Raw genomic sequence first — 5,648 nt, 5'->3', positions numbered from 1 at the left:
AGTCCCATTCTACAACAGTGGCATCATGTAATATTTGTCCTTTTGTGACTGGGATATTTCACTCAGCATAATGTTCTCCAGAGTCAAGAGGAAAAAAACTTTTGTGAGCTCTTTACTGCTCTACCACTTCTGCCTAGTTCAGGGGTTGAGAAACTATAGCTTGTGAGGTAAAAATCTGCCTGCTGCTTGATTTTGAACTCTTGGGAGACAAGAATTCTTTTTCCACTTCAGAACAGTTCAGGGGGTAGGGAAACCACCTCAAAAGACAGGTAGATATCATGACAGGTGAAAAAGCACATGAAATTCAAATTTCGCCATCCATAGATAAGGTTTTATTAAAACATAACCACACTTACTTGCTTACGCAGTGTCTCTGACTGCTTGCACACTGGACTGGCAAACTGAGTAGACATAATCTAGACTGAAGGGCCCTGAAAAACCCAAGAATTTATGATGTGGCCCTTTACAAGACAAGTTTACCAACCTTGTTCTACAGAAGTGTCCTATCTGTATAGCAGCTGCTTGATTTGATGCAGATTCCCAGGGAAAGTAGACTATGAGGCGGAGATTGGTGTGTAAGTGTGGTCTCAGGAACAGCTGTAACTGAAAAGGTAGTATCCCTTCAAAATGCTTCCAAACTGAGACAGTGGAGTTGGTCTTTGTATTCCAGCATTCAGGATGGGACTTAACTTTACCTATTCCCATAGTGGGAATCAACTGTGAGTCTTCCTTACTTAGACTCCCAGCAGATGCTGAAAGGAACCAGCCCTTTGTCCTAAAGGAGCAAGCTGAATAGAGAAAGCTGGCAGCCTCTTAATTTCTTAATAAATATCTGTGGAAAATGGAAGCTTGGAGGCATAGCGCATAGCATGTCCGGGCTGCCAATTGAAAGGTCAGTAGTTCAAATCCACCAGAAGTTCTTTGGGAAGACAGTAGGCAGCCTCTTTCTGTGAAGATTACAGCCTTGAAAATCAGAATAAGGCTTGTGAAGAGTCATAAATATTACAGAGCAGGAAACCCTGCTCTTTCACATGGTTCACTATGAGTCAGAACTCAACAGTACACAACTACAACAAAGTAGTTATATGCTAGGTGGCAAACTCTGTGTTAGGATTTTTGCACCAATTATCTTATTTAGTTTTTATAACATTCTCATAAGAGACTGTGTCTATTATTTACTCCTTGTTACAGATGATCCAGGAATGCTCAGGATGGGTAAGTAATCTGATAGCACACAGTGCGTGGTGTGCTATTCCAATCCATTAATTCCATTTAATTTGAAATCTTTATTCTTTTTTTAATTTATTTTTTTTTAAATCTTTATTCTTAACCATCACTATCTGTTCACTCTTGTTGACTACCACATATGTCTTGATGAAAACTACTTTTCTACTCCAAGGAAAATTATTTCAATTGTTTTCCTGTTGTAATGCCAATTTTTTGTGTGTTTTGCTTGCTGTAATGTTTATCTGTTACCCATCTCACCCACTTCCAGAATGCAATCATTCATTTATTCATATTTTTATACTGCCCCAAACAATACTGGTCCAAAATAGGCCTCCAATTATTATTTGTCAAATATTAATAGTCCTGGGGTGTCAAACATGAGACAAATGGAAGCCCTGTCAATACAAAGCCCAGATAAGTCTGACTGGAAGAAAGAAAATTATAAATGAGGTTTCCTTTTCAAGGAGAAAAGTAATTGAATAAATGAAGTTTACTTTCTCACAGCAGATTAGAAAATAGGATAATAAAATGTGTTATCATGAAATATCATTATAGTTATTTCCCCTTTTCCTTACTGAGAATTAATTCGCTCTGAAGCAGATGGCTCATTTTTCAATGAGCATTTAGTTGATACTGATTTGTTTGTTTTGGTTGAGGCACTCCCTTCCAAGTACACACAGGAATGACATGCATATGTGTGCTCACACTTGCACACACACACACACACACACACACACAGAGAGAGAGAGAGGAGGCCCTGTCCCTCATTATGGCTGCTATACAGAATTACCATGTTGTTGTGAATCAGCAAGTTGGAACCGACCCATAGCTGGCCCTCTGGTGGGTTTTCTGAGGCAGGTAATCGGACGGGAGGAGATTGCCAATCCTGCTCCCTCAGAGCAGCCGGTGGCCTCAAACCTCGTGCCTTTGGGATTGCAGTGCAACTTCTTGTAGAATTACCTTTGTTCTTGTTATGTGCCGTCAAGTCACTTGCAACTCATAGCGACCCTATGTACAACAGCTCTAAACCCTGCTCTATCTTGTGCCAATCTCACTGTTTGGGACACACCCACCCCGATTACCCCAGTCACTGAGTCAGTCCATCTCATCGAGGGTCTTCCTCTCCTGCGCTGTCCCTCCACCCTTCCAAGTATGACGTCCCTCTCCAAGGACTGATCCCGCCTTGCAACATATCTAAAGTGTGTCAGACAAAGCCTCAAAATCCTTGCCTCAAAGGAGCAGCCCAGCTTCACCCTCTCCAGGACAAACCTGTTTGTTTTCCTAGCAGTCCATGGTACGTTCAATACTCTTCTCCAGCACCGCAGCTCAAAGGCATCAATTCTCCTACCCTCCGTAGTCATTGTCCAACTCTCTGACCATAGAGGAACTTAAAAGTCCATGAATATAGTAACTGGCAGTCCTGGAAGTGAGAAGTCCTAAATCCTGCTTGTTAGGCATTCCCTCCAGAGACAGTAGGGTACACTCTGTTTCTGTGCCTTTTACAGTTAGTTTCTAACGGCTGCTTGCTTGCTTGGCTTCCTTGCCTCCCGTTTCTGCATCGCTCTAACTTCTGCCTCTCTTGTCACTTCCCTTCTGTGACTTTGTCCCTCGTGCCTCCCTCCTGTAAGGACTCTGTCCCACCAGATAATCCTGGTTCACCCAGATAATCAAGGATCATTTTTCCATCTCCACTTTCTTAATTTAATCCCATCTGCACAATCCTTTTTTACCAAGGGTGGAGGGACAGCGCAGGAGAGGAAGACCTTTGATGAGATGAATTGACTCAGTGACTGGGGTACTGGGGGTAGGTGTGTTGGAGATAGTGAGATTAGCACAGCATAAAGCAGGATTTAGGGCTCTTGTACATAGGGTCACTATGAGTCGAAGCTGACTCCACGGCACATAACAAACAACAAGGTAACATAGCTACAGGCTCTGGAGGTTAAAGCGTGGGCATCTTTGGACAGTGTTATTCCACCTCCTACAAACAGTAATAGGATAATTTCTTTCCTCTAGATCAGAAATTTGCACGTATGGCTTCAATTCCCTTTATTCAAGATGTGGAAATCCAGGTTGCCTTATGTAGAAAATAGTTTATTTCCTGTTCTGCCACTTCTCATCCCCAGTAAAGTGTTTTGGTTGGTTCACCCCATCCCCATCCACATTATTCCGTGTTTGTCCAAGTAGATTAATCCTCTTTCTCATTTTAGTTGTTCTTTTCTAGACTCTAATTCTAGTCTTGTCTTGGCCAAAGTGTGCAACAAGGACGCTCCTTGGAGGCAAGAATAACAAAACTTCATCTCATATACTTTGAGCATGTTGTCAGGATAAACCAGCCTTTGGAAAAAGACATCATCCTTGGAAAAGTAGCCGGTCCATGAAAGAGATGAAGACCACGACTAAGATGGATCAACACAGGGACTGTAACATGAGCATGGCAGTCTGTGACAATGGGGCAGGATATTGAAGTTTCAATGCATCATTCACAAGGTCACTGTGAATCATGGTTGACTTGATAGTACCTAACAGCAATAATTCTATTTTTATCTTTCTGTTATTTTATGTTTCTTTTTTCTCTATAAAGACAGTGCCTGCTCACAATAAAAATAAAATAAAATAAAATAAAAGACATAACAAGCAAATGGGAGAATTGAAGAAAAATGATCATCTCTAATCCCTAGACATTCAGTTAGCATTTTGAGTGGATTTCTTTCCAGTCTTTTGTCTACACATATTTTTTGGAGGGCTAGAGAGTCTTCATTTCTCTGAGTGGTGACAAAGCTATATATGAATTTACCTTTCTGTATTTTGTGTCTTTGCTTTATACTTTAACAGAGACAATGTTTGTAAGACTGTTAGATTTGCTGTTGTTTGCTGGAAGGTAGTATATTAGTTTTACTTTCTATCCATATACAATTTGATAATGTCTGATATTTTGTTGACATTTTTGTTTGTTAGAGAAGATTGGGCCAATGTACTCAGGAAATTGTCTATGTTACCATCAAGATCTCTTTCTGAGTTTTCACTGTAACCTAGACCTCTCTATGCACTAAATAGGTTTTGGGTTATTCCCTTTTGTATTGTACTTGTGCACATTGAAAATCACTTGCCAGGCTTTTATCTACTCAGGCTGCACAAATCAATATATATTCATTTAACATATGCTATTACCCAAGGGAGCACTTGACAGCCTCTGTTTAGAGAGCTTACTTATATAATACAAAGCAGGGCACATCATGTATGATAAGATAAGCAAAGAACTATTAGAATGTGTTGCAACTCATCCCAATTTATTATTCCAGCCTTCTTCATATTTTTCCATTGTGTTTATTGTCTTACTTTCTGACCCTCAGCCCTTATTACAAAGTTATGACAACCTTTCCTACTTGTTTTGGTTTCTTTTTTAAAAATGTTTAAATATTTTTTATTATACTAGTTTATTTATAAAATTCAAATACATTGCTTTTCACATGAGACTGGGAGGTAGGAAAGTGGATAAGGTGTGAAGTACCTTCAATATAGACTTTAGCATCAACTCTGGCTTTGATCCTGACCTTGGCCTCAATCTCTATGTAGCTATACTTTGTGGCCACTGTGCATTTGGTGCCTAAATCTCTCCTATTCTCCCCACAATTCTTATTTCAGTTTCCTGTACTCTATTTATTTCCCAGATCATCTCAAAATACTGAACACAATAAATTCAGGGGGAGAGTTCAGTACAGACCTGAGAAGAATATTTGCCAAGTTTCTTTTCACCGCTTGCTAACTTTGGAAACTAAGAGAATGGAAAGGTAGACTGGGCTTTTGTTTTTTTCCTCCCCACAAATATTCTTTTGCAGAATGTAATGAATAATCTTCTCCCTTGAAAAAAAGAGGCAAAGGTCAAGGTCCAGGGAGTGAATGCTTCATATGAAACTGCAAGATGAATCAAAAGGATTCTTTTTTAATTTCCAATCTGTTGCAGTCTGTATAAAACTTTGTTTTACCAGGCCTTTTAGTTTTTCTTTTTCCTAAAGGTAAAAGTATGTGGTAGAGAATGAAGAAGGAGTCCTTGGGTTCTAGAAAATCATGAACTTGAACTTCCTGAAAAGCTTTCCCATCTGGAACATGGCACGGCTTGAATAGTACTGGCTTTGTGGCAGATAGGACCATAGGAAGTCCTGATAAAAATGTCTGGGTTTCATTTATAGCACAGATATAATGGCTACCTGGGGACCTGAGAGGCTAGGCAGACAGGACAATGAGTCTCTTAGCAGTAACTTGTGGAAACATGTGTTCACTGGTGACCAACAGGCTACGACTTGAAGGCTATGCATACATATGTCTTGGGATCCTGTGAGATCCCTGTACTGTGACACAACCCTCTGTAAGAAGTGGAGAACACCAAGTCTGAGATATCATCTTACCCAAGTCAGAATAGC

Source organism: Elephantulus edwardii, unplaced genomic scaffold (genome assembly GCF_000299155.1).
Source record: "Elephantulus edwardii isolate Elephantulus edwardi_28Jun2011 unplaced genomic scaffold, EleEdw1.0 scaffold00040, whole genome shotgun sequence".
Taxonomy (NCBI): Eukaryota; Metazoa; Chordata; class Mammalia; order Macroscelidea; family Macroscelididae; genus Elephantulus; species Elephantulus edwardii.
Note: the sequence above shows the minus strand (reverse complement) of the source record.